This window comes from Arachis ipaensis, chromosome B1 (genome assembly GCF_059453495.1).
Source record: "Arachis ipaensis isolate K30076 ecotype BB chromosome B1, ASM5945349v1, whole genome shotgun sequence".
Lineage (NCBI taxonomy): Eukaryota > Viridiplantae > Streptophyta > Magnoliopsida > Fabales > Fabaceae > Arachis > Arachis ipaensis.
In genome coordinates, this window is record NC_142436.1 from 112491143 (window position 1) to 112514171 (window position 23029).

At 39.4% G+C, this 23029-nt stretch overlaps 2 non-coding genes across 2 annotated transcripts; one reads left to right on the top strand and one right to left on the bottom strand.

The window, feature by feature from the left end:
• The first annotated feature begins 14353 nt into the window (after positions 1-14353).
• LOC148577959 (small nucleolar RNA R71) lies at positions 14354-14460 on the top strand. The gene has a single exon (XR_015904137.1). It is a non-coding gene; the product is annotated as a small nucleolar RNA R71 (small nucleolar RNA).
• Positions 14461-21104: 6644 nt separating this feature from the next.
• LOC148577960 (small nucleolar RNA R71) lies at positions 21105-21212 on the bottom strand. The gene has a single exon (XR_015903859.1). It is a non-coding gene; the product is annotated as a small nucleolar RNA R71 (small nucleolar RNA).
• Positions 21213-23029: the final 1817 nt, after the last annotated feature.

Consider the following 23029-nt stretch of genomic DNA (forward strand, 5'->3'; position numbering starts at 1 on the left):
GATAGATGTGTTAATACAAACCTTGTATTGAATTTCGAAAAATGCCACTTTATGGTAAAACAAGGGATTGTATTAGGACATGTGGTATCTAATAATGGCATTTCTGTAGACCCAGCAAAGGTGAATGTTATTTCTAGTTTACCTTACCCCTCTTCTGTGAGGGAAGTCCGTTCGTTCCTTTGCCATGCAGGTTTCTACAGGAGATTTATTAAGGACTTTAGTAAGGTGGCACTTCCCTTATCCAGATTACTGCAGAAGGATATTGAGTTCGAGTTCAGTGAGGATTGCAAACAAGCGTTTGATAAGCTGAAGACTACTCTAACTCAAGCCCCAATTGTGAGAGGACCAAACTGGAGCCAGCCATTTGAAATCATGTGCGATGCTTCCAACAATGCAGTAGGAGCAGTGCTGGCTCAGCGTGAAGGTAAGGATCCTTTTTTTATTGCCTATGCGTCTAAGACTTTAGACACTGCCCAGTCCAATTATACTACTACTGAGAAAGAGCTTCTTGCTATTGTTTTTGCTCTGGATAAATTCCGAGCTTATTTACTTGGTACTAGAGTAGTAGTGTATTCGGACCATGCAGCTCTAAAGTATCTATTAGCTAAAAAAGAATCCAAACCAAGACTTATACGTTGGATACTGTTCTTACAAGAATTTGATTTAGAAATAAAGGATAGGAGTGGTAATCAGAATTTAGTAGCAGACCACTTGAGTCGCCTTGAACATATTAAGGATAATTCTACTCCTATAGATGATAATTTTCCTTTTGACAACCTGCAAGCAGTATCCGAGGTAGTCCCTTGGTATGCACCTATCGCTAATTATTTAGTTAGCCGCACATTTCCTCCACATTTTTCTAAACATCAAAGAGACAAGCTGAAAAGCGAGTCTAAATATTATATATGGGATGACCCATATTTATGGCGATGTGGCACTGACCAGATAATTAGACGTTGTGTGTCTCAATCAGAATTCCAGTCCATTTTAGAGGCCTGTCACTCATCTGAGAGTGGAGGACATTTTGGCCCTCAAAGAACAGCTAGAAAGATCTTAGACTGCGGATTCTGGTGGACTACTCTTTTTAGAGACGCTGCTGAGTTTTGTAAATCTTGCCCCCATGCCAGAAATTTGGTAATATATCCAGGAGGGATGAGATGCCTCAACAATATATGCTCTTCTGTGAAATTTTTGATGTTTGGGGCATTGACTTCATGGGTCCATTTCCAAATTCTAATGGATATTTTTATATATTGTTAGCTGTGGATTATGTTTCCAAATGGGTGGAAGCAATTCCTACCCGCACTGATGATGCTAACACTGTTGTTTCCTTTGTGAGAAACCATATTATATGTCGCTTTGGATCATCACGAGCGATCGTGAGCGATCAAGGCACCCATTTTTGTAACAGGAGACTAACAAGATTGATGAAGAAGCATGGGATAATCCATAAAGTTGCAACAGCTTACCATCCCCAAACTAATGGGCAAGCCGAGGTGTCAAACAGAGAAATTAAGCGTATCCTGCAAAAGATAGTAAAGCCTCATAGAAAAGACTGGAGCACCAGGCTACAAGATGCACTATGGGCATACAGAACAGCATACAAGACACCCATTTGGATGAGCCCCTTCCGCTTGGTTTACGGAAAAGCTTGTCATCTCCCAGTTGAAATAGAACACAGAGCCTTCTGGGCAGTTAAGGAGTGCAACATGGGAATTGAGAATGCTGGAGTTGAAAGAAAGTTGCAACTGCAGGAACTGGAGAACCTTCGCCTAGAAGCTTATGAGAATTCCAGAATTTACAAGGAAAAGATGAAAGCTGTGCATGATCAAAACATCAAGAAGAAAGAGTTCCAACTTGGAGATTTTGTCCTCCTTTACAAATCTCGACTAAGGCTCATGCCCGATAAGTTGAGATCAAAATGAGAAGGTCCATACAGAGTAGAGAAGGCTGAACCGTACGGAGTTTATCACCTAAGCCATCCTTCAAGCTCTGAACTTATTAAGGTTAATGGACAACGCCTGAAGCTATACCATGGTGAGAGGGTGCAGAAAAATAAGGAGCTTGAGATCTTCCGCTTGGAAGATCCCCACATCGCAGCAGATTGAGCTAGTGGAGCGTCCAACTTACGGACGTTAAAGCAAAGTGCTTGGTGGGAGACAACCCACCGCGGTATGATCGTTCTTTTCTTCACTTTTAGTTTTTCTTCTTTAATAACTCTTCTCTTTATTTGTGCTTTCGTGCTCTTTCATTTACATGTCTTTATATTTCCTTTAAAAAAAAAGGGGTTTTTCGCCACGCGACGCGATCTCATCAGCGACGTGTCCGCGTCGCAAGGGCAGTGGAGAAAAAAATAAATGAACAGAGAGTTACGCTGGAGCGTGGCTGGAGGCGTGGCAATGGCACAAATCGACCCACGTGACCGCGTCCCTGACGCGTTCACGTTGCATGGGAATCATGGCCTCCCACGCGACCGCGTGCCCCACACAGCCGCGTCCCCTGAGTTTTCGACGTAAAAGGGTGCACAGAAACATTCTGTGTGAGAGTGATGCTGGATTGGTGCGGGAAGCACAATCCTTGTCACGCGACCGCGTCGCCAACGCGGCCGCGTCACCCATTTATAACGCACACTCACGCGATCGCGTGACCCACGCGATCGCGTCACCCAATTTTGGCAATTAAAATAAATTGAACAGAGAGTTGTGCTGGAGCGAGGCTGCACTCGTGCCAGCAGCGTAACATGGGTCACGCGACCGCGTGACCGATGCGATCGCGCCCCCTTACCTGGAAGCGCACCCACGCGAACGTGTGCCCTACGCGGCCGCGTCGCATGCGCCGCACAGCTCAACCTAAAATTGCCACATACCTTATCTTCCCCTCCTCCCAATCCTAATTTTTCTTTTCCCTCCTTATTTCTTCCTTCCCCCTTCCCCTTTCTATCTCACCTTTCACTCTCTATCTCTCTCACCACCATTAACAAGGTTTTACCTTCTTCTTCCTTCTTCTCTTTTCTATCATTCTTATTATTTTATGTATATATACTATTATTTCCTTTTCTTTTCTTTTTCTTTTCAATTTTTTTTTATTTTATTTTTCTTCTCCTTCTTTTCCTTTTTACATGGTGCTAGAAACTTTTTGGAGTCATCATCCCTCATTATATGCTTATGGATTATTACAAATTGTTTGACATTTATTTTTTCTCCTATTTAAGGGATTGCTTGCATATTCATCTTCATATTTTCTATACCCTATTCACCATGCATGCTATGTGTTTGTGAAAAAGCTCATATGGCATTATGCACTTCTCTATGCTATACTATTCAATGCTTGCTTTTCACAACTTTCCCTTACTATTATATTAATTGAATTTTATTGTCAATACAAACATTTTGGCTTGTTACAAAGTATTGCTTGGTCTATGCTACTCATGCCCTTTTCCGGCATGCCAATAAACGCCTTGCATCCACTTGTCTTTGTATGCACCAGTTCTTTTCCACTGTTGGCTTTTCATATACACTCAAGAGCATGTGTTAATGTCATCTACATTTTGCTGTGCATCATTCACCCTCTTTTCCATTTCCTTCCTTGCTGTATATCTCTTTAAATTTAATTTTCTTTCTTTTCCCTTCTTTCAGGATGGCCACCAAGAAAGGAAAGGAGAAAGCAACTTCCAAACCACCAGCAAGAAGAGGAACTAAAAGAGCATTAGTGGCAGAGCCTTCTTCAACTGCAGTCAAGCCCTCAACAAAACGAGTTAAGAGGATAATAAAGGTTGATGAAAAGGAGAAAGCCTTTCCAGCAAAGGACGCTGCGCGATTTTCCAATCGCTACTGTGAGCAGATGTTCCCTATCCTGGCAGAAAGGAACTATAACAATGAATACCTTCTTATCCTCCCATCCAATATTGCCACCTTTGTTGAGCCGCAAATTGAGCGAAGACAATGGGGTTTCCTACAGAGACAGCCAAGGCAGGTCAATCTTTCTTGGGTAGTTGAGTTCTACTCCAACTTCTACATGCCGACCCTGCAGTCTATTTATGTCTGGCAGAAGCAAGTCCCCATCACAGAAGAGGCCATTCAGCAAGCTCTGAGTCTTCCCCCTATTCCAGCAGGAATGGACGCTTTTCAAGAAGCCGCCCTTCAGCGCCAGAGATACCAATTTGACTGGGACTCCGTTCTCGGAATCATCGCAGCACCTGGTAGCCGTTGAATCTACGGATACCACCGTACCTGCCCTAAGGGAATCTTGGCTTCAGCACTTACCTTGGAGGCTCGTGTATGGGCACAGATCATGTCCCATTACGTCTTTCCGAGCACTCATGAGTCCTCCTTCACTGCGGACATGGCTGTTCTACTATGGTGCATCCTTACAGACCAACCTCTGAATCTCTCAAGACATATCCGGAATGCTATGGAACACGTACAAATTGCGGGCAACTTACCTTTCCCCACCTTGGTCTCAGATCTTGTCTCAGCAGTCGGAGTCTCATATGGAGCTGGGGACACCAAAGCCGTGCTTCCACGAGATGATCAGTATGTCCCTAACGGGAAATACCTCAGACTCTCAACAGCCACTACAAGCCTTCCTACTGCTCCAGTTGAAGATAATCCTTCTTCAACACCACAAGCATCTACAACTGAGAATTTGCTCCAGCAGATAATCGAACGGTTGGATTGGCAAGAACAGAAAGCAAAGATGAGAGAGTGCCGTAACGAGCGCCGATTCAAACACCTCAATGAGCTACTCAAGGGACATTTCAGAGACTCAGATACACCAGATTCCACTTCCTTTACTAGCACAGGGAGCCATGATGGTCCCGATGATGGAGATACTGCTACCAGCCCACCCCTGTTCCTGACAGATGGCACCGAGGACGGTGCAAAGCCTTAAGTGTGGGGAGGTCGGTCAGTACCTGACTTCCGGAGGTAATTTCTCTTCGCTAGCACCAATAATTAGGATATTTTAGTTATATTTTCTTTCCTTTATAGAATAGAATAAATTGCGTAGGTTGGGATAGTTGCATGCATGTTCTACTTGATTGAAAAGACAATAAGTTTCTTTTAAAAATCTATCTTTGGAACAAAATTTCACTAATTTTTCAAAAATTTTTTATGATAAATTTGCTTGAGTTGTATTTGGAACATGATATTTGAATTAAAGAACACAAAACCTGTGAAAGATTTGAGCCTTTATGTATGGTTACATTATTTAACCATAATTATTTCATTCTTGTGTGTTTACTTCTCTATGATTGTAATCTATATTTTGTTTTATCTTATATGTCCAATATTTATTATATTCACATGCTTGCACATGATTGAGGCCATTATTTGTTATTAACTCACTTATCCCAAATAAGCCTACCTTTTACATCACCTTTGTTAGCCCCTTAAGCTTTTAATCCCCTCTTGTTCTATAACCACATTACTAGCCTTAAGCAGAAAAACAAATTAAAAATTCCAAGTGAATCTTTGGTTAGCTTAAGATAGAAATTGTGTATCAACTAAAGTGTGGGAACATTGGGTAATAAGGGAATGTATTTAATTTATTTGAATATTGAGAATTTGGGAACCTACTCATGAAAAGAAAAACCAAATTAGAAAATAATAAAGAATCTATGTGCATTGATACGTTATGTTTGCTTTTATGAAAAAAAATTATACATATATATATATATATATATATATATATATATAAAATAAATAAGGGGACAAAAATTACCCCAATGTTAATGTTAATCAATGCACATGTGATAAATTAAAAAGAAAAATTTGGTACATGAGTATGGGAATCATACAAAAGTGGGAATTATGGGTAGCTAGGTATGATTTTAAACTTGTATAAAGTATGTATATGTTAGGTGAGATCTTAGACTAATCAAAGATTCACTTTGTTAGCTCACTTAGCCTTATATATATATACATCCTTACCTTTACCTTAGCCCCATTACAACCTTGAAAAGACCTCATGATGTTTGCATTGGTATATTAACTGTTGTTGATTGGTTAGGAGAAGAACAAAAGTTAGAAAGCATGATTAGAGAAGGATAGAGTGATCACCCTATATACTAGAGATTAGAGCGTACATACATTATCAGTGAGGGTTCAATACTTGAATTTTCATGTTCCCTACTTTCATGAGCTATCTTCTTGCACTTTTATCCATTTTATTGTATAATGATAGAATTAGTGGAATTTGATTTGTAATTGTTTTGAAGAGCTTATTTACTTTTGATCAAGTGGGCAAGAACTATATAGTTGCATTTATTTATATATATATATATAGGTTTGCATTGCATTTCATGAGTTTCTACATGTTCATACTTATTTCCTTATCTCCTTCAATTAAGCATGAGGACATGCTAATGTTTAAGTGTGGGGAGGTTGATAAACCACTATTTTATGGTTTATATTGTGTTTAATTATGTGGTTTTATCATGATCCTTATCCAATTATTCATTAAATTAGCATGCATATTAGATTTCTTTCCGGAATTTATTACATGTTTGAAAACTGCTTCCTAGAGACTTTAATTATTTAATTTTAATTCTCCTTTATTCCATTCGATGCCGTGATCTGTGTGTTAAGTGTTTCAGATTTTATAGGGCATGAATGTGTCGGATATTGGGAAAGAAGCTAGCAAAAATGGAAGAAACACAAGAACTTGAGGAGATAACCAGCGAGAAGTGACGCGGTCGCATGGCTCATGCGACCACGCGAAGGAGAGCAAATCGCAGCGACGCGGCCACATGGCTCACGCGGCCGCGCGGATTGGAAAGCCCAAGCGACGCGGTAGCATGGACGACGCGAACGCGTGGCGAGGAAAAGCGCAAGTGACGCGTCCGCATGGATGACGCGATCGCGTGACATGTGCGATCTGCATAATCTGTAGAATTTGCTGGGGGCGATTTTGGACCCTATTTTGACCCAGTTCTCGGTCCGGAACAGCAGACTAGAGTAAGAGAATATGCAGAAACAAACAACACATTCATTCGGAGACAGTTTTAGATCTAGTTTTACTCTCTAGGTTTTAGAATTTTTAATTTTCAATTGATCTTAGCATTGGAACATTGAGAAGAGTTATTTCATCATCAAGACTTCGTCATTCTAGTTCGTTTTCTTAACTTGGTTTCATTCTTCCATGTTCTTTGTTTTGTTCAATTTTGTTATTTGAATACTTTTATGATTAATTAATGCAAGGATTATTTCTTTTTAATTCAATTTCAATTCCAATAATCATGTCTTCTTTTAATTCCCTTTTATGTGCTATGGAATTATTATTTACAATGCGTGAGTAGTTTCTTTACTTGATGGGGAGTTGATTAAAAGGAACTCTTGAGTTGGAAGGATTGAAGGAAAAATTTGTAATTGGGTTAAATGTTGGATTGCTATCCTGTCACCAACACCAATCCCTTTGAACTAAGTGGGTTGCAACTTGTGAACAGATCTGGCATTCCAACTTGTTTGACTTTCCCTTACCTAGTAAAGGATAACCAAACAGAACAACCATTAATTATAAATTAATCTTACAATCACTCCATCAATAGTAGAAATTCCAACCAATCAACTCCCAGTCAAGGCTTTTACTCATATTAATTAAATTTCCTCAATTTAAATTCCAATTTACTTAACTCAACTTCTTTGAACATCTGATTAATAAAATAGCAAACTTTTTTGCAACTCGTTGGGAGACGACCTGGGACTTAAAACTCTCAGTAATTTTTAATTCAAACTCTCTGTGACATACTTCTAAATTGATAGGCAGATTTTCGGTGAGTTAAGAATTATACTTGCAACGTAACTATTTTAATAATTTTTAATTCACCAGCTTCTGCGTCTCATTCAATTCATGCATAATTCTCATGAAATCATGTAAAGTTCCCAATATTTGCTTGAATCAAGATGTAAGTGTATTTCTACCTAAAACTTGCTTATTTACTAAGAAAATGCATGAAACTACCCTAAAACAGTAAAGAAAAGGTCAGTGAAACTGGTCAAAATGCCTTGGCATCACAACACCAAACTTAAAGCTTGCTTGTCCCTAAGCAAGTAGTGAAACATCAGAATGATGAATGAAAGAACAAGAGAAATAAGTTCTTATTATAGAAGTAAAGTTATTGGTTTATGGGGTTTCATGCATAGCAACTTAGGTTCATTCCTTTACTGGTCTCCAGGTCCTTATCATGCTCTTGAATACTTGCTTGATTGCATCCTATGAGATCCTTATTCTTTGATCCTCCCTTTTTTTCTCAGGGTTTATTGCATCCTTAGGCTAAGTGCTCTGTGAGAGGGCGACTCTTTAAAATAAGCTTTCAGCCAACACTCCCGAACCAGTTGGTTCAAGGTGCTAGGTGTTGAAACACCCCTAAGGACTTACTCCCTCAAGTCTCTCTCCCCCATACATGCACACCACAGGCACATGGTTTGTTATTTTCTTTCCTTGAGGCCTTAGTGTCCAGCACCTCTTTGGGTTACTAAATGTTCTGTGGCAAGGTTGCTCTTGATAGTGGATTTTCAGTTGGTAATCCCGGGTTAGTTAACCCAAGTTACCAAGTGATGAAGCACTCCTAAGAACTTATTCATCCAAGCAGATCCTTGGTACAAGATCACCACAGACACATCCCTCAAGATTTAAACCCTTGGTGCCTAGCCTTAATTCTTATTACTTTTCTTTCTTTTTCAACTCTTATTGTTCTTTTTCTTTTTCTTATTAGGATCTTGATGTTTAGCTGGTCTCATAGAATGTGCTTCAAGCATGTACTTCAATACATAAGTGCCCTCATACCTTATAGGTAATCCAACTTAGCTAATCTATTATCCCACCACAAACCTTGAGAACTTATTTCACCACATGAACTCTACTCTAGTTTCTTTCATAACATTCTCTTTTATTAAATTCAAAGGGCAAGCATACAAGTAAGTAGGATGAAAATTAAAACAGGTAACTTGGACCAGCACACATATGACAAAAGCAAGGAAAACAAACATTAAATTCTAGTGATTTAAACTAAAGAGTACTATTAATCAGGGGCACATTCAGACTTTCAATTTGAGCATTTCCAAGCATATGGAATCAAGTAACAATACAACCTTTTGGTGGTGCCTTCTAGCTATCCCTTTGTTGTCATCATCCATAGCTTTTTGCATCCTTCTTCGCCTCCTTGGATGATGGTGCACTATTTTTTTCCAGAAGATTGATTGAATCCCTGCAAAGTTATTGAAAGTTGCTTGTTCCCAAAGCACTTGAGAAATAGTTAGCATGCATGTATGCTTGTGAATTTCTGAACTTAATTTGGTGTGTGAACACCAAACTTAGTTCCTTGCCTAATGCACAGATTGAATACATGCAGAGAACCTCATGTGCTTTTATTAATAAAAACGACTATGACTAGAAATTAAACTTGAGTGGTTTCCCTGATTGGTTGAGGCTAGCAACTTGTCATTGAAGAGGTGTAATGTGATTCTAACTGAAATCTTTGGTGGAACACCAAACTTAGAATTACACACTCACTCTTGGTTTGTTTTGGTGTGCAACACCAAACTTAGCTCCTCACAATACAGGGAAAACTACTTGTACCTTTTATTGAGATGATCATGAAAAGGAAACTACCTTAGGTTGGGATGCCTCCCAACGAAGCGCTTTTTTAGCGTCGCTAGCTCGACGATTTCTCCATCAGTTGAGATGATACTTCATTTTGGGGTTTTCCCCCATGTTGCCCATGTAGTGTTTGAGCCTTTGCCCGTTCACAGTGAAAGCCCTCTTTGAACCTTCCTCAATGATTTCTATGTGTCCATATGGCGAGACCTTTGTGACAAGAAAGGGTCCTGACCACCTTGATTTGAGTTTTCCAGGGAAAAGTCTTAATTTGGAGTTGTAGAGGAGCACTTGCTGTCCTTTTTCAAAGCTCCTGGGTGTCAGATTGAGGTCGTGCCTTCTCTTTGTCTTTTCTTTATAGATCTTGGTATTTTCATAGTCTTGAGATCTAAACTCCTCCATTTCCCGCACCTGCAAGATTCTCTTTTCACCAGCAGCAACGCTATCAAAATTTAGTAGCTTGAGAGCCCAGAGGGCTTTGTGTTCTAGCTCCAATGGTAAATGACAGGCCTTTCCATACACCAGTTGATATGGGGACATCCCGATTGGTGTTTTGAATGTCCTTCCGTATGCCCAAAGAGCATCATCTAGCTTCTTCGACTAGTCCTTTCTTGATGCTCCTACAGTCTTTTCCAGAATCCTTTTTAGCTCTCTGTTAGATATCTCAGTTTGCCTACCTGTTCGGGGATGGTAAGGCGTGGTAACCTTGTGTTTTACCCCGTATCGTAGGAGGGGAGCTTCTAGTGGTCTGTTACAAAAATGGCTCCCTCCATCACTGATGAGTGCTCGTGGGACTCCGAACTGGCTAAAGATATTCTTTCTGAGGAAGTTCATGACCACCTTATTATCATTTGTTGGGGTTGCAATAGCCTCTACCCACTTGGAAACGTAATCTACTGCTACCAAGATATACTTGTTTGAATATGAGGTTGGGAATGGTCCCATGAAATCAATTCCCCACACATCAAATAGTTCCAGTTCTAAGATGAAATTCTGTGGCATCTCATTTCTTTTGGGTAAGTTTCCAGCTCTTTGGCATTCATTGCAGTTCTTTGCCAGTTCTTTGGCATCCTTAAAAAGGGTGGGCCAAAAGAATCCACTTTGTAACACCTTGGCTATAGTTCTTTTCCCTCCATAATGACCTCCATAGCACGAGCCGTGGTAGTTCCACAGGACCTCTCATCCCTCTTCTTCTGAAACACATCTTCTCAGGATTCCATCTGAGCATTTCTTGAAGAGATATGGCTCATCCCAGACAAAATATTTTGCGTCATTTATGAGCTTCCTTTTTTTATGTTTGTTGATCTCTGGAGGTAAACCCCCAGTTGGCTTGAAATTGGCAATGTCTGCAAACCAGGGTGCTTTGTGAACCGTCATTAACTGCTCATCTAGGAAGAGCTCATTCACACTTGCCTCATGTGTTCCACCTTTGTAATGAGGGATTCTGGATAGGTGATCGGCTACCTTGTTCTCCACTCCTTTCTTGTCTCTAATCTCAATATTGAATTCCTGCAACAGCAAGATCCATCTTATCAGTCTTGGTTTTGATTCTTACTTGGCAAATAAATATTTAAGTGCTGTGTGATCTGTGAAATTGATCACTTTGGCACCAATGAGGTATGATCTAAACTTGTCGAATGCAAAAACTATTGCCAGCAACTCCTTTTCAGTAGTGGTATAGTTTCTTTGAGTGTCATTTAGGACCTTGCTGGCATAGTATATCACATGGACCAAATAATCTTTCCTCTGTCCTAACACTGCCCCAACTGCAAAATCAGATGCATCGCACATCAGTTCAAATGGTATGTTCCAATCAGGTGGGGAAATAATAGGAGCAGAGGACAGCCTCTTTTTCAAGTTTTCGAATGCTAGCATGCACTTTTCATCAAAGACAAATGGTATATCAGATACAAGGAGATTGCTTAAGGGCTTGGCTATCTTTGAAAAATCTTTATTAAACCTTCTGTAAATGCCAGCATGCCCTAAAAAGCTCCTCTGACATCACTTGGTGGGGGTAATTTTTCAATGAGTTCCACCTTAGCTCTGTCTACCTCAATGCCTTGGTTAGAAACCTTATGGCCAAGGACTATTCCTCCTGTCACCATAAAGTGACATTTTTCCCAATTCAAGACCAAATTGGTTTCTTGGCATCTTTTTAACACCAGGGCAAGGTGATTTAGGCAATAAGGGAAGGAATCCCCGAATACTGAAAAGTCATCCATAAAGACTTCAATGAATTTTTCTATCATATTTGAAAAGATAGAAAGCATGCAGCGTTGAAACGTTGCAGGAGCATTACATAGCCCAAATGGCATTCGCCTGTATGCAAACACTCCATATGGGCAAGTAAATGACATTTTCTCCTGGTCTCTCGGATCAACCACTATTTGATTATATCCTGAGTAACCATCTAGAAAACTGTAATAGGCGTGTCCTGCAAGTCTTTCCAACATCTGATCCATGAAGGGGAGTGGGAAGTGATCTTTTCTTGTAGCTTCATTGAGTTTTCTGTAGTCAATGCACATCCTCCATCCTGTGACCGTTCTTGTAGGGATGAGTTCGTTTCTCTCATTAGGTACTACAGTGATTCCTCCTTTCTTGGGGACCACTTGGACAGGGCTGACCTGTGGACTATCCGAAATTGGGTAGATTACCCTTCCTTGCCACAGCTTCATGACTTCCTTCTGTACCACTTCTTTCATGACTGGATTTAGCCTCCTTTGGGGTTGGATGGAGGGTTTGGCATTAACTTCCAACAGTATCTTATGCATGCATATGGCCAAACTGATTCTCTTCAGGTCACCGAGGGTCCATCCAATGGCATCCTTATGCTTTTGTAATACTTGGAGTAGTTCTTCCTCTTGTTCTTGGCTGAGGGCTGAGTTTATGATCACTGGGTAACTTTCATTCTCTCCTAAATATGCATATTTGAGAGTGGGCGGCAGTGCTTTGAGTTCAAGTTTGGGTGCTTCTTTTCTTTCATTCTCCTTCTCTAGTGTGCCCTGAACATGAACCTCCGTTATTGCAGCCTCTTCACTTGATGCTGATTCCTCTTCTATTAACCCCTCAAGTTCTTCTTCTTCAAAAGTCTCTTGTACTGCATCTTCCAGTGAATCCAACCTCATACATTCTCCCAATGGTTATTATGGGTAACTCATGGCCTTGAACACATTGAATATCATCTTCTCATTGTGTAATCTCAGGGTAAGTTCACCTTTTTGGACATCAATGATAGCTCCAGCCGTGGCTAAGAATGGTCTTCCCAGGATGATAGAATCCTTGGCTCCTTCCTTCATATCCAACACTACAAAGTCTGCTGGGAAGATAAAATCTCCTACCTTCACCAGCAAGTCTTCTACTATGCCGTGAGGAAACTTGAATGATCAGTCTACCAGTTGTAGGGCCATTTTTGTTGGCTTGGTCTCCTCAATCCTCATTTTTCTCATCATAGCTACGGACATCAGATTTATGCTGGCTTCTAAATCACATAGGGCCTTTTCCACTGTGATTTCCCCTATAATACAAGGAATCTGGAAGCTCCTAGGATCCTTCAATTTCTGGGATAGTTTGTGCTGAATGATGGCACTACATTCTTCGGTTGGTATCACAGTCTCGTTGTTCTTCCAGCTTCTCTTCTTGGTCATCAATTCCTTCAAGAACTTGGCATAGAGCGGCATTTGCTCTATTGCTTCAGCAAAGAGTATGTTAATCTGTAGTTTCTTAAAGATTTCTAAAAATCTTGAGAACTGGCTGTCATCCTCCTTCCTTTTCAATTGCTGAGGGTATGGGACTTTTGGAATGTATGGCTTTATCACTTCCCCTTTTTGATGTGAATTGGAAGTGGGAACTTGAACTTCATATTGTCCCTCTTCCTTTTCATTTGAGTCCTTCTCTTGTGGTTTCTTGGAGGTCTCCTTCAATTTCTTTCCACTTCTGAGGGTGATAGCCTGACACTCCTCCCTTGGGTGTGAATCAGTGTTGCTGCAAAGGTTATGGCCAGGAATTTGCTTAAATAAGTTTCTTGATGGTAGCATCTTGATTTTGCATATTGGATCGCACTTCCTCTCGAAACATTTTACAGTCTTGAACTTCTTTGCATATACGTTCAAGTAGAGTCTTAATCCTTGAGAGTCGATCTTCGGACGATGGTGAGTTGAGATTAGAGGGATGAGAAGGGCCATTTTGGTTTTGATATGGCTGTTGAGAGGTATTGTTAGGTGGGTGCTGATATGTTCTCTATGTGAAATGTTGGTGAGCTGCATTGTTGTTGGGGTTGTGACGTCTCTGATCTTGGCCTTGATCTTGTTGATTTCCCCACCCAAAGTTTGGGTGGTTCCTCCAACCAGGATTATAAGTTTTGGAGTATGGATCATTGGTCTGCCTAGGTGAGTTCCCAATGTAGTTGGCTTATTTCTGATCACCCTCTGCCTCTGCATTTACTCCTTCTTGAGCTACTGATGAGGTGGTGATTGTTGCTACTTGGTTCCTTTCCATCTTCTTGGTAAGATCAGCCAACTATTTGGTGATCAACTTGTTCTGAGCCAGCAGTGCATCCACGTTGTTCAGCTCCATCACTCCTCTAGTATTGCCTCTTTCAGAAGCATAGAAGTAGTCATTCTCGATTACATTCTCAATGACATCTATGGCTTCTTCAATGGTCTTCTTCTTGTTCAGAGATCCCCTGTTTGAGTGGTCTACTGCCTTCTTTGATTCGTAAGAAAGACCCTCATAGAAAATATGCAACTGCACCCATTCATTGAACATATCTGGCGGGCACCTTCTTGTCAAGTCCTTAAACCTCTCCCATGATTCATAGAGAGTTTCACCATCTTGTTGTCTGAAGGTTTGTACCTCAGCTCTCAACCTATTGATTCTTTGAAAAGGATAGAATCTCGCCAAGAATTTGTTCACCACATCTTCCCAAGTTGTTAAACTCTCCTTCGGGAAAGATTCCAGCCATTTAGATGCTTTGTTCTTGAGTGAAAAGGGGAACAAAAGTAATTTATAGGTGTCAGGATGAACACCATTAGAGTTCACAGTATCACATATCCTCAGGAAGGTGGTTAGATGTTGATTGGGGTCTTCTTGGACACTTCCACCGAATGAACAGTTGTTCTGAACAAGGGTGATGAGCTGTGGCTTTAGTTCAAAGTTATTGGCATGTATGGTTGGCTTTTGGATGCTACTTCCACAGTTTCCTGGGTTTGGATTTATATAAGAGCCTAAAACTCTTCTCTCTTGTCCAGCATGATGCACTGGACCTTCTCTGCCATGGTTGTGAGCCTCTTCTTCATGATGGTTCTCTATATTCTCATCCATGTCTGGTTCAAATTACTCCTCCTCTTCCTCAGCACTAACGATTCTCTTTCCTCCTGCTTCCCTCCTTAATCTAAGGAGGGTCCTCTCAGGTTCAGAATCAAAGGAAGTTGAAGCCCCGCTTCTTCTACCTGTGATACAACCAACAAGGCAAAAAGAAAACAAGAGAGAAATTGAATGGAGTTTACTCTTGTTAGGAATGCTATTAGGGTGAGTGATGCAATGTATCAAACAGTTAGTGGGTTAGTGAACTGAATTGTAAAAAGAATGAAGATAACACCACAAACGGGTAAGGGGTAAAGGGAAGAAAATAACTAAAACTGAAAATAAATCACTCAAATGAAATTAAATCAAACAAAAGAAAAATGCTCAATCTAGTTATGCACCAATTTAATCATTGTTGATACAAAATCAATCCCCGGCAACGGCGGCATAAACTTGATGCACAGAAAGTTGTCTCTTAACAAATTTCCTTCGGCAAGTATACTGAATTGTCGTCAAGTAAAAACTCACAATAGAGTGAGGTCGACTCCCACAGGGATTGATTGGTCAAGCAACTTTAATTAGAGGAATGTTCTAGTTGAGCTAAGCAGAATTTGAGTTGAGATTTTCAGGAAATTAAATGGCGAGAAGGTAAATAACAGAAAATGTAAATGCTGGAAATAAAGAACAAAATGTAAATGGCGGAAAGTAAATTGCAGAATCTTAAATGAGGAATTGGGAGGATGAGCATAAAATTAAGTGGCAGAAAGTAAAGAGAATGGGTAAGATCAGAAATGGGGAATTCATTGGGCTCAGGAGATGTTGTATTCTCTGGATCAAGGTCATTCTCATCTCTTCCTCAATCAATGCATTCATTGATCTCCTTGGCAATCTTAAGTGATTGGATTCCAATTCCTTGGTAATTCAATCTCTCAAATCTTGATCAATAGCCAATTCCTTGGTCTAATTGCTCATGAGAAGAGATGAAGTATGGTCACTGATTATACCACATGTATTCCCAAATCAAAGTGTTGATAGGATTATATGTCACTATATCCATCCAAACCCCAATTTGGTCCAACATGAGAAAGCATTTCTAGCATGATCTCTTCATTCCTCTTCCAAGGTTCCGAAGAGATCCAAGTATGAATAGCTTCTTTTCCAAGACAACTACCCAATTGGATGAAGATTGAAACCTTTCTAGTAAAATCAAGAGAAAAGAAAGAAGAAGAATAATGAAAACTATTATTGATCCATCAAATTACAACAGAGCTCCCTAACCCAATGAAAGGGGTTTAGTTGTTCATAGCTCTGGGAATGGAAAGCATAAATGAAAAGTACATTCTGAAAAATCAAACTAGAAGTTGAAGAGAAAGTAAAATATACAGAGTGTAGTTCTCCAAAATGCCCAAAAAGCTCCCTACAAGTTCAAAACTACTCCTATATATACTACTCTTCTGATCTTCTAGTTGGATCTTCAAGTCCTGGATATGGGCCTTTGATCTTGAGTTGAAGCAGTTATAGTCTTCAGTGGGCTCAGCTTTGCTTGCAGAAAAAGTGTGAGTTAGGCATGGGCGTTAGTTAGGACGTTAGTGGTGTTAACGTTAAGTGAAAATTTGGATTCGAAAATGTTAGTGACGATCACCTTTTTCACTAACATTCCAAGCCAAAAACGATTCACGTTAACTTCAACGTTAGTGGCACTAACGTGACCACTAACGTTGCCTCTTTCTCCTTCGCAAACATTATTGGCATTCACCTTTTCCAATAACGTTGCTTATTGCCTTTTTTTTCCCATGTTAGAGTTCACGTTAGTATAACTAACGTGACCCTAAACGTGGGCATGCCTAAGCTTCGAGAATGTTAGTGACACTTACCTTTGTCACTAACGCTCCAAACGCCCCTTCTTCCCATGTTAGTGCCTCACGTTAATTGCGCTAACGTGACCACTAACGTGGTGGTAATTTCCATCTCCAACGCTAGTGACAAAAGTGAGTGTCACTAACATTGGCTGATGAGCGGATAATTTATACGCTTTTTGACATTGTTTTTAGTATGTTTTTAGTAGGATTTACTTACTTTTAGGGATGTTTTCACTAGTTTTTATGTTAAATTCACATTTCTGGACTTTACTATGAGTTTGTGTGTTTTTCTGTGATTTCAGGTATTTTCTGACTGAAATTGAGGGACTTGAGCAAAAATCAAATTCAGAGGTTGAAGAAGGATTGCTGATGCTGTTGGATTCTGACCTCCCTGCACTCAAAGTGGATTTGCTGGAGCTATAGAACTCAAAATGGCGCGCTTTCAATTGCGTTAGAAAGTAGACATCCAGGGCTTTCCAGCAATGTATAATAGTCCATACTTTGTCTAAGTTTAGACGACGAAAACTGACGTTCAACGCCAGCTCTCTGCCCAAATCTGGCGTCCAGCGCCAGAAAAGGATCCAAAACCAGAGTTGAACGCCCAAACTGGCACAAATGCTGGCGTTCAACTCCAAGAAGGACCTCTACACGTGCAACACTGAAGCTCAGCCCAAGCACACACCAAGTGGGCCCCGGAAGTGGATTTATGCATCAATTACTTACTTCTGTAAACCCTAGTAGCTAGTTTATTATAAATAGGACATTTTACTATTGTATTAGACATCCTGAGTTTTATCTTCGGATCAGAGTAGTCTTGGTTACTCTGGTTCCCCTCTGGGGCCGAGACCAATGAACTCCATTATCACTTATGTATTTTCAACGGTAGAGTTTCTACACTCCATAGATTAAGGTGTGGAGCTCTGCTGTTCCTCAAAGATTAATGCAAAGTACTACTGTTTTCTATTCAATTCATCTTATTTCGCTTCTAAGATATTCATTCGCTCTTCAACCTGAATGTGATGAACGTGACAATCATCATCATTCCATATGAACGCGTGCCTGACAACCACTTCCGTTCTACCTTCGACTGAATGAGTATCTCTTAGATCTCTTAATCGGAATCTTTGTGGTGTAAGCTAGAATGATGGCGGCATTCAAGAGAATCCGGAAGGTCTAAACCTTGTCTGTGGTATTCCGAGTAGGATTCAATGAATGAATGATTGTGACGAGCTCCAAACTCGCGATTGCTGGGCGTAGTGACAGATGCAAAAGGATAGTAAATCCTATTCCAGCATGATCGAGAACCGACAGATGAATAGCCGTGCTGTGACAGGGTGCGTTGACCATTTTCACTGAGAGGATAAGATGAAGCCATTGACAAGGGTGATGCCTCCAGACGATTAGCCATGCCGTGACAGGGTATTCGGATCATTTTCCCGAGAGAAGACCGAAAGTAGCCATTGACAATGGTGATGTATCACATAAAGCCAGCCATGGAAAGGAATAAGACTGATTGGATGAAGACAGCAGGAAAGCAGAGGTTCAGAGGAACGAAAAGCATCTCTATTCGCTTATCTGAAATTCTCACTAATGGATTACATAAGTATTTCTATCCTTTATTATTTATCTTTTAATTATCTAATCCAATCACATTTAACCCTACCTAACTGAGATTTACAAGGTGACCATAGCTTGCTTCATACCAACAATCTCCGTGGGATTCGACCCTTACTCACGTAAGGTATTACTTGGATGACCCAGTGCACTTGCTGGTTAGTTATGCGAAGTTGTGAACCATGGTATTGGCATCATATTTTTGGCGCCATTACCAGGGAAAGAAAGAGCGATGAATTTTACATAATCAAAAGTGTAATCACAATTTCCACGCACCAAGTTTTTGGCGCTGTTGCCGGGGATTGTTTGAGTTTGGACAACTGACGGTTCATCTTGTTGCTCAGATTAGGTAATTTTCTTTTTATTTTATTTTCAAAAAAAAATTTTCAAAAATAATTCTAAAATTTTCTCATCTGTTTTCGAAAAAAATAAAAATGTTTTCAAAAATATATTTTTATTTAGAATTTTTAAGAATGAATTCTAGTGTTTCATGAAGCATGTGAAGCCTGGCTGGCTGCAAAGCCATGTCTAAATTCTTTTGGACTGAGGCTTCCAAACCATCAGAATAGAGGCAAGTTACATATTTGATAAGTAATGAGCAGTATATTCTAATATCTTGCTGAAGCTTGGCTGGCCATTGGCCATGTCTAGTGTTTTGGACCGAAGCTTTCATTGAAAGCTTGGCTGGCTAGTGAGCCATGTCTAATTCCTAGACTGAAGCTTTAGACTAACATGGCAAGATTCCTGGAATTCATATTAAAAATTTTGGAATCCTTATTTTCCTTTTTCAATTAATTTTTGAAAAATCCAAAAAAATTAGAAAATCATAAAAATAAAAAATATTTTGTGTTTCTTGTTTGAGTCTTGAGTCATGTTATAAGTATGGTGTCAATTGCATGTGCATCTTGCATTTTTCGAAAATTTTCATGCATTCATAGTGTTCTTCATGATCTTCAAGTTGTTCTTGGTAAGTCTTCTTGTTTGATCTTTGCATTTGCATGTTTTGTGTCTTTTCTTGTTTTTCATATGCATTCTTAAATTCTTAGTGTCTAAGCATTAAAGAATTCTAAGTTTGGTGTCTTGCATGTTTTCCTTGCATTAAAAACTTTTCAAAAATATGTTCTTGGTGTTCATCTTAACATTCATAGTGTTCTTGGTGTTCATCTTGACATTCATAGCATTCTTGCATGCATCACATGTTTTGATCTAAAATTCTCATGCATTGCATCATTTTTCTTGTTTTTCTCTCTCTTCATAAAAATTTAAAAAAAAATCAAAAAAAATATTTTTCCCTTTTTCTTCTCATCAAATTCGAAAATTTGGATTGACTTTTTCAAAAATTTTTAAAATCAAGTTGTTTCTTATGAGTCAAATCAAATTTTCAATTTGAAAATCTTATCTTTTTCAAAATCTTTTTCAAAAATCAAATCTTTTTCAAATTTCTTAGTTATTTTCGAAAATTCCAAAAATATTTTTCAAAAATCTTTTTCTTATTTTTACATCAAATTTTCGAAAATAACAATAACAATTAATGTTTTGATTCAAAAATTTCAAGTTTGTTACTTGCTTGTTAAGAAAGATTTAAACTTTAAGTTCTAGAATCATATCTTATGATTTCTTGTGAATCAAGTCATTAATTGTGATTTTAAAAATCAAATCTTTTTCAAAAATAATTTCAATCATATCTTTTCAAAAATATCTTCTTATCTTTTTCAAAAAATTTGATTTCAAAATATCTTCTCTAACTTCCTAACTTCTTATCTTTTCAAAATTGATTTTCAAATTTGTTTCAACTAACTAACTAACTTTTTGTTTGTTTCTTATCTTTTTCAAAATCACCTAACTAACTCTCTCTCTAATTTTCGAAAATATCTCTCCCCTTTTTCAAAATTTCTTTTTTTTATTTAATTATTTTAATCTTTGATTTAAAAAAAAAAACTACTAACCTTTTTCAAAAACTATTTTCGAAAATCACTAACTCTTTTTCAAAAATAATTTTCGAAAATTCTTTCCCTCTCTCATCTTATTCTATTTATTTATTCATCTACTAACATCTCTCCCTCACCCACCAAAAATCCAAACCCTCTCTCTCTCTTTCTGAGTTCAGATTTTTCTCTTCTTTTCTTCTACTAACAATAAGGAACCTCTTTACTGTGACATAGAGGATTCCTCTTCTTTTCTTTTTCTCTTCTCTTTCTTATGAGCAGGGACAGTGAAAAAGGCATTCTTGTTGAAGCTGATCCAGAACCTGAAAGGACTCTGAAGAGGAAACTAAGAGAAGCTAAATTACAACAATCCAGAGATAACTTGATTGAAAATTTCGAACAAGTGAAGGAGATGGCAGCCGAACCCAACAACAATAATGCAAGGAGAATGCTTGGTGACTTTACTGCACCCAATTTCAATTTACATGGAAGAAGCATCTCCATTCCTACCATTGGAGCAAACAATTTTGAGCTGAAACCTCAGCTGGTTTCTCTGATGTAGCAGAACTGCAAGTTTCATGGACTTCCATCTGAAGATTCTTTTCAGTTCTTAACTGAATTCTTGCAGATCTGTGATACTGTTAAGACTAATAGAGTAGATCCTGAAGTCTACAGGCTCATGCTTTTCCCTTTTGCTGTATGAGACAGAGCTAGAGTGTGGTTGGACTCTCAACCCAAAGACAGCCTGAACTCTTGGGATAAGCTGGTCACGACTTTCTTAGCCAAGTTCTTTCCTCCTCAAAAGCTGAGCAAGCTTAGAGTGGATGTTCAAACCTTCAAACAAAAAGATGGTGAATCCCTCTATGAAGCTTGGGAAAGATACAAACAGCTGACCAAAAAGTGTCCTTCTGACATGCTTTCAGAATGGACCATCCTGGATATATTCTATGATGGTTTATCTGAGCTATCAAAGATGTCACTGGACACTTCTGCAGGTGGATCCATTCACCTAAAGAAAATGCCTGCAGAAGCTCAAGAACTCATTGACATGGTTAATGTACACCTCTGAAAGGAATCCTGTGAGTAATGGGACGCCTATGAAGAAGGGAGTTCTTGAGATTGATACTCTGAATGCCATATTGGCTTAGAATAAAATATTGACTCAGAAAGTCAATATGATCTCTCAGAGTCTGAATGGAATGCAAGCTGCATCCAACAGTACTCAAGAGGCTTCTCCTGAAGAAGAAACTTATGATCCTGAGAACCCTGCAATAGTAGAGGTGAATTACTTAGGTGAACCTTATGGAAACACCTAGAACTCATCATGGAGAAATCATCCAAATTTCTCATGGAAGGATCAAAAGCCTCAACAAGGATTTAATAATGGTGGAAGAAACAGGTTTAACAACAATAAACCTTTTCCATCATCCACTCAGCAACAGACAGAGAACTATGAACAAAATACTTCTAATTTAACAAACTTAGTCTCTGATCTATCTAAGGCCACTGTAAGTTTCATGAATGAAACAAGGTCTTCCATTAGAAATCTGGAAGCACAAGTGGGCCAGCTGAGTAAAAGGATCACTGAAATCCCTCCTAGTACTCTCCCAAGCAATACAGAAGAGAATCCAAAAGGAGAGTGCAAGGCCATTGACATAACCAAAATGGCCGAACCCAATGAGGGAGAGGAGGACGTGAATCCCAAAGAGGAAGACCTCCTGGGACGTCCAGTGATCAATAAGGAGCTTCCCTCTGAGGAACCAAAGGACTCTGAGGCTCATCTAGAGACCATAGAGATCCCATTAAACCTCCTTATGCCATTCATGAGCTCTGATGAGTATTCCTCTTCTGAAGAGAATGAGGATGTTACTGAAGAGCAAATAGCCAAGTTTCTTGGTGCAATCATGAAGCTGAATGCCAAATTATTTAGCATTGATACTTGGGAAGTTGAACCTCCCTTGTTCATCAATGAACTAAGTGATCTGGATCAACTAACGTTGCCTCAGAAGAGACAGGATCCTGGAAAGTTCATAATACCTTGTACTATAGGCACCATGATCTTTAAAGCTCTATGTGACCTTGGTTCAGGGATAAACCTCATGCCCCTCTCTGTAATAGAGAAACTGGAAATCTATGGGGTGCAAGCTGCTAAAATCTCATTAGAGATGGCAGATAATTCAAGAAAACAGGCTTATGGACAAGTAGAGGACGTGCTAGTAAAGGTTGAAGGCCTTTACATCCCTGCTGATTTCATAGTCCTGGATACTGGAAAGGAAGAGGATGAATCCATCATCCTAGGAAGACCTTTCCTGGCCACAGCAAGAGCTGTGATTGATGTGGACAGAGGAGAAGTGATCCTTCAATTGAATGAGGACAACCTTGTGTTTACAACTCAAGGATCTCTCTCTGCATCCACGGAGAGGAAGCAGAAAAAGCTTCTCTCAAAGCAGAGTCAAACAAAGCCCCCACAGTCAAACTCTAAGTTTGGTGTTGGGAGGCCACAACCAAACTCTAAGTTTGGTGTTGAACTCCCATATCCAAACTCTAAGTTTGGTGTTGGATAGTCTCAACAATGCTCTGAACATCTGTGAGGCTCCATGAGAGCCCACTGTCAAGCTATTGACATTAAAGAAGCGCTTGTTGGGAGGTAACCCAATTTTTATTTATCTAACAATATTTTTCTTAGTTATATGTCTTTATAGGTTCATGATCATGTGGAGTCACAAAATAAATATA